Consider the following 14,277-nt stretch of genomic DNA (forward strand, 5'->3'; position numbering starts at 1 on the left):
CCAGGGCAGAACAGGAGAGAATATAGGACACAAAGGGCTGAGTGCCCACTTTCCCCTGAGCTCTGTGACATTGTACCATTGTCTATGAAGGATACCCATTCCCAGCACAGCAGAGAGGGACAGAACAGGTCACAAAGAACTGAATGGCCACCTTCCCCTGTGCTCTGTGATATTGTACTATTGTCTGTGAATGATGCCTATCCCAGCACAGCAGCAGAGAGGGAGACAGTACAGGCCACAATGGGCTGAATGGCCACCTTCCCCTGAGCTCTGTGACATTGTACCATTGTCTATGAACGATACCCATTCCCAGCGCAACAGAATGGAAGAGCGTACAGGCTACAAAGGGCTGAATGGCCACCTTCCCCTGTGCTCTGATGCACTGTAACATTGTCTGTGAATGATGCCCATCCCAGGGCAGCAGAAAGGGAGAGATCACAGGCCACACAGGACTGAATGGCACGTTCCCCTGTCCTCTGTGACACTGTACCATTGTCTGTGAATGATGCCCATCCCAGGGCAGCAGAGAGGGAGAGCGCACAGGCCACACAGGGCTGAATGGCTACCATCCCTTGTGACATTGCACTTTCGGATGCTGCGCTTTTCCAGCAATACATTTTCAGCTCTGATCTCCAGCATCTGCCGTCCTCACTTTCTCCTCGAAGACATTGCACTTTTGCCTCTCTATGATGCCCTTCCCAGGGCAGGAGGACAGGAGACAGTACAGGCCACAAAGGGCTGAGTGGCCACTTTCCCCCGTGGTCTGTGACAATGTCCATTGTCTGTGAATGATGCCCATCCTCGTGCAGCAGAGAGGGAGACAGTACAGGCCACACAGGGCTGAACGGCCACTCACCTCACAATGGGGCCACGCTGATTGATGGCACCGCCTAGCCAATAGCGGAGAGCGGCCTCTGGGCCTCCGACCAATCAGAGTGAACGGCGAGTGGGGCGGGCTCAGCGCGCTGGTGCCGCCAGACCGCGCAGGCGCGCGGCCTCGGGGACCGGAGCGAGCGGGAAACGTTAACGGCGGAAGAGGAGAAACATCGGAGAGCAGGTAAACGGGAGGTTTCAGATCTACCCGGTACACAGGCTGGCAGACCGGAACGAAGAGCCAGAAGACTCTGAGTCCCTCGTTGGCAGCAAACGGGCGAGTGGCAGCGGAGCCAGGCGGCAGCGGGCCCGGGTTGTCGCCGCCATCTTTCCTGGAAGCGAGATGCTGCAGGGCGCATGCGCAGTCGTCCTTCCACCAGGTTGTAGAAAAGGGGAGGACTTGCACCTTGTCAACTCAATCCAAGAGGAAACTTAGTCTCTTCTGAATTTCTTCTGTGCGCTGAAAGTGATGCATTTTTTTTTCTTTTCTGATCTCCTTTTGCAGGATTTAAAAATCAGAGCAATCAAACAGCCAGTCAGGATCCGACTGAGCCTTTGGAGTCATCTGGGATCTGGAAGTCCTTGGTATTTGACTTGGGGAGGAACAAGGTTGGTGTGTTCTGCCTGTGAGCCTCAGAAATGGCTCTAAGTTGAAAAGCAGCAAGAAGTTAAAATTCCTGCCTTCGGCCACCCCTGCTCAATTCTGTGCCCTACACCTGAGAAAAGGGGGAAAAGAAGAAATTATGTTGGCCTCTGAGGAAACCTAGAAGAGATTTACCAAACTGGCATCTTGATTCCAGGGGTTAATTTATCAGAATTAAACAAATGTGCCGGAAGGGCCATTGAAACTGACTTGCCTCTCTGGATAACAATCCAGTCTGTTTCTTTCAAGATTAGAGTGGTGCTGGAAAAGCACAGCAGGCCAGGCAGTATCCGAGGAGCAGAAAAATCGATGTTTCGGGTAGGAGCCCTTCATGATTCCTGATGAAGGGCTCCTGCCTGAAATGTTGATTTTCCTGCTCCTCTGATACTGCCTGACTTGCTGTGCTTTTCCAGCACCACAGCTCGACCTGAATCTCCAGCAGCTGCAGTCCTCACTTTTGCCTTATAAAGTTATATAGTCACACTGCATGTTACAGTTCTTTAACAAGGGTAACTAATTAATTCGGCCACTCAGTGGCTAGCAATGCTGCCTCACAGCAGCAGGGACCCGGGTTCAATTCCACCGTTGGGTGACTGTCTGTGTGGAGTTTGCACATTCTCCCCATGTCTGTGTGGGTTTCCTCTGGGCACTCCAGTTTCCTCCCACAGTCCAAAGATATACAGGTCAGGGTGGATTAGCCATGCTAAATTGCCATCGAGAGTGTTGTGCTGGCAAAGCACAGCAGGTCAGGCAACATCCGAGGAGCAGGAGAATCAATGTTTTGGGCAAGAGCCCTTCATCGGGTATTGCTAAATTGCCCACACTGTCCAGGGATATGCAGGCTGGATGGATTAGTCATAGGAATTGTAAGGTTACAGGGAGATTCTGGATTAGTGGTGCTGGAAGAGCACAGCAGTTCAGGCAGCATCCAAGTAGCTTCGAAATCAACGTTTCGGGCAAAAGCCCTTCATCAGGAATAAAGGCAGTGAGCCTGAAGCATGGAGAGATAAGCTAGAGGAGGGTAGGGGTGGGGAGAAAGTAGCATAGAGTACAATGGGTGAGTGGGGGAGGGATGAAGGTGATGGGTCAAGGAGGAGATGGTGGAGTGGATAGGTGGAAAAGAAGATAGGGAGGTAGGACAAGTCCGGACAAGTTATGGGGACAGTTACTGAGCTGGAAGTTTAGAACTAGGGTGAGGTGGGGGAAGGGGAAATGAGGAAACTGTTGAAGTCCACATTGATGCCCTGGGGTTGAGGCGGAAGATGAGGCGTTCTTCCTCCAGGCATCTGGTAGTGAGGGAGTGGCGGTGAAGGATGCCCAGGACGTCCATGTCCTCGGCAGAGTGGGAGGGGGAGTTGAAATGTTGGGCCACGGGGCGGTATGGTTGATTGGTGCGGGTGTCCCAGAGATGTTCCCTCAAGCGCTCTGCTAGGAGGCGTCCAGTCTCCCCAATGTAGAGGAGACCGCATCGGGTGCAACGGATACAATAAATGATTTTAGTGGATGTGCAAGTAAAACTTTGATGGATGTGGAAGGCTCCTTTAGGGCCTTGGATAGAGGTGAGGGAGGAGGTGTGGGCGCAGGTTTTACAGTTCCTGCAGTGGCAGGGGAAAGTGCCAGGATTGGAAGGTGGGTTGTTTGGGGGCGTGGACCTGACCAGGTAGTCGCGGAGGAAACGGTCTTTGCAGAAGGCGGAAAGGGGTGGGGAGGTTTCAAAGCTACTTGGATGCTGCCTGAACTGCTATGCTCTTCCAGCACCACTAATCCAGAATCTGGTTTCCAGCATCTGCAGTCATTGTTTTTACCAGGTTACAGGGAGAGACTGGAGGGGGGAATGGTCTGCTTTTCAGAGGGTCAGTGTGGACTCAATGGGCCAAAAGGCCTGTTTCCACACTGTAGGGGTACTATGATTCTAATTGGAGGCAGCTTCTCTTTCACGCAACCCTGGGAGATCAACCCTGTCTGTCTTGCAGCTGCAGTTTCCAAGCCCTGCTATCTGCATGCTGTAACTTGGTTTTACCCACGCCTCGGATGGAAGGAAGAAAACAAGACCAGAAGAACAAAGGAAGAAAAGGTCCGAGGAACAGAAGGAAAGAAGAGGATGTGGATCAATGAAGAATAATAGTGCGAAGAAGTGATGGGCAACCAAAAAGGCCCAGTTCTGTGAAACGCAATTACTCCACACAACAGACAGCAATCAGCCCGACAAATGATGGGGGCTCTGCTACTTACTCTCTTCCCTCTCTCATTAGAGGACTTGGAAAACGAATTTACCGCAAAACTGTCCATCACAAAGCTGATCGCGAAATATTCAAGGAACGTTCTGTAAAAGTGGATGACAGGGAGTTGGTGCGACCCATCAAGGAGGAAGAGGTTAAGACCAGCCTCAAAGAGATCGATCGCAAGAGTGCAGCCGGGCCAGAGAGGACGAATTTAATTGAATTAACTTTGTTGTCACCTTTACCCACGGCAGTAAAGTGAAAAGTTTACTAGTGGTCACTTACGGCGCCATCTTGGGTACCAAGGTATCTCAGTACAGATACTTAAGTATAAAGGCTTCAGGAAAAAAAGAAATTTTTTTAAAAACGTCCAGCAATAATTTAGAAAAATAGAGAAATATGAGTTCGGAATAAGTCTTTCCAAACTAGACTGCTCTGGGCTTTACTTTGAGGACAGGAGTCGGAGTCCACACTGAGGTTGGGAATTCACACTGGCTTTCACCCTGTACATAGGAAAACATTGTTGTTAGGTTTGTTCGATATATCATTTCAGTTGCATCGCACTGTAATCTTTGGCAATAATTTCTATGCTTTATGATCTTACGGTCCACAGCCGCCTGATGAAGGAGCAGCGCTCCGAAAGCTAGTGCTTCCGAATAAACCTGTTGGGCTAATAACCGGGTGTTGTGTGATTTTTAACTTTGAATTTGTAATGGGAACAAGAGGAAAGTGTTTCTAACAGAACAGCGGCCTCGTTCATTTCGTGGGGCATCAAAGGTAGAAGTCCTTCGCCCAGGACATATGAAGACCCGCAATATGCCCGTCACTGGAACCACTACAAATCTTTAGCAACAGATATCCTGACTTGAGAACCTGAAGTCACTGCGGATGCTGGAAATCAGAAACGAAAAGAGAAATTGATGGAGAAGCTGAGCAGGGGCTGGCAGCCTGTGTGGAGAGAAATAAGGAGTTAACTTTTCAGGTCCAGTGACCTTTCCTCAGAACACTTTACAACTCGCCCAGCTGAGGCTGAGGATGTCTGATGCCAATCTGAAGGAGACAAGGTGAGGTGCTGATATATGGTAAGAAAATGGTGATGAGAGAAATTTTCTCAACCTTCTAAAATTTTAAAAACCATATCAAGCATATAAAATCAATCAAAATGTTTTTGTGTAAAGGCGGTGAATAAGCTACCATTAAGGTATGAGATCATGGGTATTTTATTACAAGAGAGCATAAGTGGTGTTGTAATATAGTTGCAACAAAGAGCACATCAGTTGTAGTGGATTTCCTTGGATTAACTAACCAGAATGGAACTGCCTGGCTGTACATTTCCTTTGTTTTGAAGAACAGCACGATTGGTGAATTGTCCCAGTCCTCGGGTTTCCCCTTAGATGACCCTCTTTCAACCAAGTGGCTGTGACTTTACTATTTGGAGCATTTTAAGAATGTCGACAAACAAAATTAAGACTCTTAGAAAGCACCCTATGCGTGTAATTAAATAGCTATATTGTAGGACAGAGAACAAGTCAAGATAAAATGAGGTTTTTTTTATTTATTCATGGGAAGAAGGTATCGCTGGCCATGCCCAGCATTTATTGCCCATCCCTAATTGCCCAGAGGGCAGTTAGGAGCCAACTACATGGTTGTGAGTCTGGAGTCACATGTAGGCCAGACAAGGTAAGGATGGCAGTTTCCTCCTCTAAAGGACATTAATGAGCCAGATGTTTTTTTTTCCCCCAACAATCTACAATGGATTCATGGTCATCATTATGCCCTTAATTCCAGATTTTACACCCTTGATTGTGTAATTGTTAAGGCATGTAAAAAGGTGGGTGATTCATCATGAGATTAATCATAGAATCCCTACAGTGTGGAAGCAGGCCATTCAGCCCATCAAGTGCACACTGACCTTCTGAAGAGCAACTCACCCATACCCTATAACCCTGTATTCCCCAAGTCTGGCAATACAAGCAATATCTCATGGCCAATCCACCTAACCTGCACATTTTGAGTTGTGGGAAGACATCAGAACACCTGAAGAAACCCACACCAATACGGGGAGAATGTGCAAACTCCAAACAGACAGGTGCCCAAGGACTGGAATTGAACCTGCATCCGTGGTGCTGTTAGGCAGCAGTGCTAACCACTGAACCATTGTGCCACCAGTTATGAATGACAAAGGGTAGATGTGGACAGGTTGATTCCCTTGTGGGTGAGAGGGCATTATTGCAGCATATCTGAATTAGGACCAAGATGAGGAGGAATCTCTTCTCTCAGAGAATTGTGAATCTATAAACATGTTTACTGCAGAGGGGGGTGGAAGCTGGGTCATTGAGAATATTGAAGGCTGCGATTGACTGATTTAATCAGAAAGGGAATCAGATGTTTTGACAAAAAACCAGGATCGTGGAGTTGAGGATTATCAGATCAGCCATGATCTCATTGAATAGTGGAAGACAGTTCAAAACAGAATATCCTACTTAACTAGTGATTTGTCTCTGAACAGTCTCCAATGCCAAAATATCTTTCCTTAGATAACTGGGCAAGAACTCTTCATGGTATTCAAACTGTGGTATAATTTGTGCTTTGTTACTGTTATCTAGCTTTCCTATTTTATACTTCATTCTAATTCTCTGGGGTTTTTCCTGAGTCTAAGGCAATTCTGGTCTCCTTCCTATCAGAAAAATGTTGTGAAACTTGAAACGGTTTGGAAAAGATTTACAAGGATATTGCCAGCGTTGGAGGATTTGAGCTACAGGGAGAAGCTGAACAGGCTGGGGCTGTTTACCCTGGAGCGTTGGAGGCTGAGGGGTGACCTTATAGAGGTTTACAAAATTGAGGGGCATTGATAGGATAAATAGGCAATGTCTTCTCCCTGGGGTCGGGGAGTCCAGAACTAGAGGGCAAATGTTTAGTGTGAGGGGTGGAAAGAGACCTAAGGGGCAACATTTTCACGCAGAGGGTGGTTGGTGTATGGGATGAGCTGCCAGAGGAAGTGGTGGAGGCTGGTACAATTGCAGCATTTAAAAGGCATCTGGATGGGCATATGAATAGGAAAGAGTTCAGAGGGATATTGGCCAAGTGCTGGCTAATGGTACTAGATTAGTTTAGGATATCTGGTCGGCACGGACAAGTTGGATGAAGGGTTTGTTTCCGTGCTGTCCATCTCTATGACTCTATGATACTTGGAAGATTATTACTGGTGCATCCGCGATCTCTAGATAATGTCATTTCCTTTGTCTTCTCTATTTTCTGTTAAATATGTATTAACTTGCTGTGATTTATACGGAATCACCCCTAAATCCCTCTGAACTTCAGCTTTCTGTATTCCTTTCCCACTTAAATAATATTTAGCCCCTCTATTCTCCCAAAGCGTGTAAACTCACAGTTTTGTATATTCCATCTTTTTTTAGATTACTTACAGTGTGGAAACAGGCCCTCCGGCCCAACAAGTCCACACCGCCCCGCCGAAGCGTAACCCACCCATACCCCTACATCTACATCTACCCCTTACCTAACACTACGGGCAATTTAGCATGGCCAATTCACCTGACCTGCACATCTTTGGACTGTGGGAGGAAACCGGAGCACCCGGAGGAAACCCACGCAGACACGGGGAGAACGTGCAAACTCCACGCAGTCAGTCGCCTGAGGCGGGAATTGAACCCGGGTCTCCGGCGCTGCGAGGCAGCAGTGCTAACCACTGTGCCACCGTGCCGCCCACATCTGCATAGTTGTTACAAACTTATTTAACCTGTCTACTGTATACACTTTTGCAGACTCTCTGTCAACCTTAGCACTTCTTTTCCCACCTATTTTTGTGTCATCCACAAAAGTGGTTGCAGAACATATATTTTCTTCACCAAAATCATGAATATACAGTAAATAACTGTGGCCCTGACGCTGAACTGTAAGGCACACCATGGATTACAAGTTACCATATTGCAAATGCCATCCTTCTCCCATATCTCTATCTTCTATTGATCAATTAATTCACTGACTATGCTAATATGGTCCATCCAACTGCCATGTATCCTTTTTAACAGAATCACCTGATATTTGGCCCTTATCAAACACCTTTCCTAAATCCAAATATATTATGCTTATTATCTTTCGCTATTATGCTTAGTACCTCCTCAAAGAATTCTCGTAAATTCATAAATATGATTTCCCCTTCAAGAAGTCACGCTGGCTCTGTCTGATTGTATTTCGGATGAGGAGATAAGAGGAGTTCATCCCCGTGTGAAATAGTGATTGGCTGAATGTGATTAAAAGTCCTACCACACTCAAAGAGCTAGTGTCAATTTCCTAATGAGTTCAATGATTCCGATAGACTTTGATGTTGCTGTTCCCGACTGTAACTCCTGTACTTCCTAACCCTATTGGGGTGACGCAGTAGTTCGCAGTATTGCCTCTTGGTGCCAGAGACATGGGTTCAATTCGAGCTTCAGACTGTCTGCGTGGATGTCTGCACATGCCCCCTGTGTGTGTGTGTGTGTGTGTGTTTTTGCCTGCCTGCTCTGGATTCCTCCCACACTCCAAAAATGTGCAGGTTTGGGTGGATTGGGCATGCTAAATTACCCATAGTGTCCTGGGATGTGTAAACACGGTGGATTAGCCTTGGGAAATGCAGGTTTACAGGGTTGGTGGGGGGGTGGGGTGAGTTAGAACATAGAACAGTACAGCCCCCTTCTGCCCTTGATGTTCAGCTGATCTTTTACCTTACTCTAAGATCCAAACTATCCAATATACCCTTTGTTTTACTATGCTCCATGTGCCTACCAAAGAGTTGCTTAAATGTCACGAATGTACCTGACTCTACTACTATCAATGGAAGTGCATTCCACACACCCACCACTCTCTGTGTAAAGAACCAGCCCTTGACATCTCCACCAAACCTACCTCCAATCACCTTAAAGTTATGCCACCCCCATGATAGACATTTCCGCCCGATCTGTTCACTCTAGCTATGCCTCTCATCATTTTGTACACCTCTAGCAAATCGCCTGTCACCCTTCTTTGCACCAATGAGAAAAGCCTTATCTCTCTAGTTGGGTGGGATGATCATCGATGTCGGCTTGTGGGCCAAATGGACTCTTTCCACACTGTCGAGGTCCTATGATATTATGTCAAAGCTTGGCCACATCCATCTGTCGGTCCAGCATTGGCAGGATCTGTATTTGCGGAAAGGCTGGAACAGGATACTGATTGGGAATGATCAGCCATGATCATATTGAATGGCGGTGCAGGCTCGAAGGGCTGAATGGCCTACTCCTGCATCTATTGTCTATTGTCTATTTTTGCCCAAAAATGCATAACCTACCATTATTCCACGCAAGATTCTGTAAATCCCACTTTAGAAATAGAACCAGTCTGACTCAAAATTGGGATTCAGACTTTAACCTCACATCTTTAAAGCATTGTTTGAGCTGAGATGACACCTTTTTGTTAGAAATCCAGAAGTTATTTGAGAGTGACTTAAAAGGAGTTCTGTGACTTAGATATTCACGAACCGAAGCTGGCACACCCATTCCAAAAGATGAAAGACTTCATCTAATTTTGTTTAATATATTTCAGCTGTAACCTTTTGCTATAAATTCTGTGTCCAGGGGTGTTTTTCATATCTTCCTGGTGGTGGAAATTGAATAAAGATTTGTGCACTTTGTGTCTTTCACTGTGTCTCACACCTGCACACACACACCATGGGTGCTGGGGAAAAAAAAAAATAAAAAAAAAAAAAAAAAAAAAGAGAAAAAAAAAAAAAAAAAAAAAAAAAAGAAAAAGAAAAAAAAAAAAAAAAAAAAAAAAAAAAATAAATTCTGTGTCCTGCTCCACAACCATCTCATGAAGGGACAGTGCTCCAAAAGCTACTGCATCCAAATGAACCTTTTTTTTCAGATTAGATTCCCTACAGTGTGTGATTTTTAACTTTGTCCACCCCAGTCCAACACCAGCATCTCCAAAGCATTCTAAAAGATGAAAGACTTAAGCTAAATTTGTTTAATATTGCCTTTCATGACACTGCAAACCTTGACCACGTCCAGCCCTGACTTTCCAGCAGCATTGAGCCAACTGACAGAGGAGAGCCTTGGCTGATTGACAGCACATTGTAGCCTATAGAGGGTGAAGGGGCGGGGGACGTCCTCCCGCCAATCGCAGTGAATGGAAGGCGGGGCTTGGTTCATATCACGTGTACTGAGGTGTCGTCACGTGACCTTCCCGCCATCACCGTGCGTCCGCGCAAGCGCCCTGCCGCTGCGCCTGTGGTCCGGGCTGAGCGCTGGAGGAGGGTAATGTTGCAAGGTCGGGAAGGAAAGAAACGGAGAGAGTGCAGACCGGGAGGCTTCGCCAACACTCGGTGGAGGTCCCCGACTCGGACTGGAAGCTCCCGGTCCCTGGTTTGCAGGTGAAGGGAAAAAAGCTGCGGGCCCCGAAGAGGCGACGGGCCCCGCGGTTGCCGCCGCCATATTTGTCGGGGGCAATGTTGTACTGATTATGGTGGGTGGCGGCCATCTTTCAAGGGGGCAAGTTGCAGCAGGGTGTATTTTGACTGATAGAGGAATGTTTACACACAGCAAACTCAAACCAAGAGAAATGTATGGGTTTTTTTGTACAATTTCTACCCTGGACTGGCAATGATGGGATTGTTTTTGTAAACACCTTTTACAGGATATTGGAATGAGGAGGATTTGCACACAGGAAAGTCGAATCAAAAACTACATCAAGATCTGACAGTGTGGCTCGTCTTCTATCAGGAAGAGAAAAGGCCTTAAAAATTCAGGTATGGGTGTAACTGAACAAGTGCCAAGATCTTCCATATCCTTCGTTGGACCACACCAGGAGTTCTGGTGGTACTCCTGAGGAAGAATAGTCTGTATTGGCTTGAGAGGAAGCACAGAGCAGGTTTACTAAAGTGATGCCTTGACTCCCGGGGTTAGATTATGAGATATGGTTGCAAATGTGAGCCATAGTTATTAAATGGCTAAAATATTACCTCAGATTACAACAGAATCTTGATCAGATGGGCCAATGGGCTGAGAAGTAGCTTGCTCCCCGTTGTCTTTGACCACTTCCGCGTGCTTGTTTTCGGGCAACAGCGCGGCTTCCTGAACGGTAATAGCTGGCGGTTTGCCAGCCTCCGGTAACTGGACTGTACTGTTTTGGGGGAGTATATTTGGATGGCTCGAATGTTGTCCCCGGGTGACTGGATCCATTTTACCTGAGTAGTGTCCCACCTTGTCTCTGTGACACTATCTCTAGATTGATTGCCGTCGCTTTCACTGCGAAAGAGGTGAAAGTGCCTTTTCGGTGCTCATGCTGATGTGGAGGCCAGTGTCTGTTTGATGTTGACCCCTCGTTCTCAGCTCCCCACTCAACCTTCTCTGAGCTAGCCTGCCCCTCCTTTGGTAAGGACATGCAGGAGTCCGGCTAGCCCGCTATAATTCTTTACACAGCTACTGCAGTTTTTAAATTGCGCCTTTAACAGTAACTTTTCATTTCTGGTGGAATGCTAATGTTGCCCCATATTACTATCCGTTGCTATTGGCAACTGGCTGGAGCTTACTGTGTGCCTGTTGAAATCCTTGTCCTTGCATACCTTGATGTAGGAACCAAATGTTTTCTGATTTCTTATTGGGACAGTTCTTGGTGAAATGCCTGTCGCTAATGCACACAAAACTCACTCCCCTTTTTTTTTCTGTGACCCACCGGCTCCCTTTACCAACCACTGCTGATTTCTTAAGATTTTAATTTCCTGCATCATTGCCCAATTGAATACTTCCTTAATTTTTGTATGTTTTTTTCATCCTCCAGTTCTCTCTCCACAATTGCTTTACACAGTAGCATTGAAATAGCATCACATGTCGACCCAAAATTTCTGAAGAAAATATCCATCCATTCCACGCTACACAGAATGGGTTAGTTAATATTGATTTACTAAAGATTCCAAAGGGGGTGTAAACTCTTAATTACATCATCCATCACTGCTCCTCCTGCAAAAACATAAATGTTACACTTTGACAGAAAAAAAACCCACCAGCTGTGTTAAATTTGCCTTTTCCAATTCCTCCATGCATTTCCTCAGATTTTAGACCATACCATCAGAATTGTGTTCAGAGAATTGCGTTTCCAAGATACCAAATTTCCTATTATTGGCATTCTTTCACATCAAAGTATCTTTCCAATGAGCAAATCTCATGTGTTAAAACAGTATTTGGAAGTTAATTCTGGCCAGAAGATGAAATTCCAAACACGGTAATTTCTGAAACTAAACTTTACCCAAGTGCAAACACAACACAGAGCCAATTTTTTACCAAGCTTTCCGAATAAACTTTTAAAATCAACATTTCATTGCTGACTTCTGCTTTGCACAATCACTGATAGTTTCTTGAACAGGCATTACATTAACCATACATGTCCCAGACTTAAACAGGTAGAATACATGTTTAAATCACCATATGTTCCCAAAATGCAAATGAACTTCAAAGCATTCGCCAGATCTCTAGCTCCAGGGAATAAAAAACACACACATTGCACAGGACAACATTTAGGAACCAACAAACCAAGGTGCATTCAAACCAGACCACAAAGAGTGAACAAAGTTCAGTGAATGAGCAGAGAATCGGAGTCGCTCTTTCTCTCTCTCTCTCACTTGCTCTCTCTCTCTCTCTCGCGCGCGCGCGCTCTTTCACTCTCTCTCTCTCTCTCTCTCTCTCTCTCTCTTTTCTCGCTCTCTCTAGCTCTTTCTTTCTCTCTCTCGCTCTTTCTCTCTCTCTCACACGCACTTCTGCACGCTGCAGCTTGTTTCTGTGTCTTTTTTTAAAAACACTCAGTTAGCAGAATGGACTAGTCTGAACACCACGTCGCTTGCCCACAGTCCTTCCCTGCCATTTTCCCAGACTCTCGTTCTTTTTAACATCCCACTTCTCTCACGCCAAGAGACTTCTGGCTCCCACCCACTTTTCTCCTCCTTCTCGCGCTTCTTAGCACCTGGACCCACAACCTCTTTTGTTATTTTCGTGCCTCCTATTCACAACCCCTTTCACTATTCCTGTGACCGGACCCCTCCTCCTTGCTCCAATTTAAGTTTGTTTTGTGCTGTGGCTTATAGAAACCCCCGCCACCAAATGTCACGTGAACTAAAAGGGTGGTAAATAAACATACCCCCCAAATCGTGGCCCAAGGTGTGCTGGCTTCAGGCAGGTCACCCTGCTAGCAGCACCAATCTATTGGAGCGTACCTCCTGACCAGGACAAAGACTGAGGATAATAGAATCCCTACAGTGTGAAAACAGGCCCTGTGGCCCAACAAGTCCACACTGATCCCTGCAAAGAGTAACCCACCCATACCCACTTAACATTTATCTAAATTAAACTCCATCTGCCACTCCTCAGCCCATTGGCCCATCTGATCAACATCTCGTTGTGATCTGAGGAAAACTTCTTTGCTGTCCACGACACATCCAATTTTGGTGTCATCGGCAAACTTACTAATTACAAACTATGTTTACATTCCAATCATTTATATAAATGATGAAATGTAGAGGACCAAGCACCGATCCTGTGACACTCCACTGGTCTCAGGCCTCCAATCTGAAAAACAACCCTCCACCACCACCCTCTGTCTTCTAACTTTGAGCAGGTTCTGTATCCAAATGGCTAGTTCTCCCTGTATTCCATGAGAGAAACCTTGCTCACCAATCTCCCATGGGGACCTTTGTGAAACGCCTTACTGAAGTCCATACACAGGGGAACTACGATGATTTGAACATGATGGGCGGACACGTTCGGATAATTGTTTATTCGGTTAATCAATTTAAATGCCTTTCCTCTGGGACTCAGAGTTTCTAAAGGTCTGCTCCCCGTTCAGGAGACTACAGCAGCAGACAGCGTGCGACACAATCCCCTGCCCCCCCCCCAACGCTGTGCAACACCTCCCCCCGCCTCCTGACCCCGTGCGCCACCGTCCCCCCTTTGTCTCGTTACCCTATCCTTGACCCTCAGAAAGGTCACCCCTCAGCCTCCAATTCTGCAGGGAAAACAGCTCCAGCCTGTTCAGCCTCTCCCTATCGCCCAAATCCTCCAACCCTAGCAACATTCTTGTGAATCTTTTCTGAACCCTTTCAAGTTTCACAATCTCTTTCCGGTAGGAAGGAGACCAGAACTGCACACAATATTCCAACAGTGGCCTAACCAATGTCCTGTACAGCCACAACATGACTCCCAACCCCTGCACTCAGTGCACTGACCAGCCAACCAGCCTTGCCTTTCACCCGAACAGGAATATACTGTCTGTGGACCCTCCTTATCTCATTTTTGAAGGCTTCCCACTTTTAGATTAGATTGGATTACTTACAGTGTGGAAACAGGCCCTTCAGCCCAACAAGTCCACACCGACCCTCCGAAGAGCAACCCACCCAAACCCATTGCCTTACATTTACCCCTGATTAATTTAGCATGGCCAATTCACCTAAACTGCACATCTTTGAACTGTGGGAGGAAACCGGAGCACCCCGAGGAAACCCACGCCAACACATCCAAA

General features: G+C 46.5%; 1 protein-coding gene across 1 annotated transcript in view; it reads left to right on the forward strand.

The window, feature by feature from the left end:
• The first annotated feature begins 946 nt into the window (after positions 1 to 946).
• LOC140460460 (uncharacterized) overlaps positions 947 to 14,277 on the forward strand; it is a 34,151-nt gene continuing 20,820 nt past the window's right edge. Inside the window, exons 1-3 of the mRNA XM_072554998.1 lie at positions 947 to 1,057; positions 1,379 to 4,799; positions 10,408 to 10,519. The gene's annotated coding sequence lies outside the window, so the exon portion shown is untranslated. The remainder of the gene's footprint in view (positions 1,058 to 1,378; positions 4,800 to 10,407; positions 10,520 to 14,277) is intronic.

This window comes from Chiloscyllium punctatum, chromosome 36, assembly GCF_047496795.1.
Source record: "Chiloscyllium punctatum isolate Juve2018m chromosome 36, sChiPun1.3, whole genome shotgun sequence".
Taxonomy (NCBI): domain Eukaryota; kingdom Metazoa; phylum Chordata; class Chondrichthyes; order Orectolobiformes; family Hemiscylliidae; genus Chiloscyllium; species Chiloscyllium punctatum.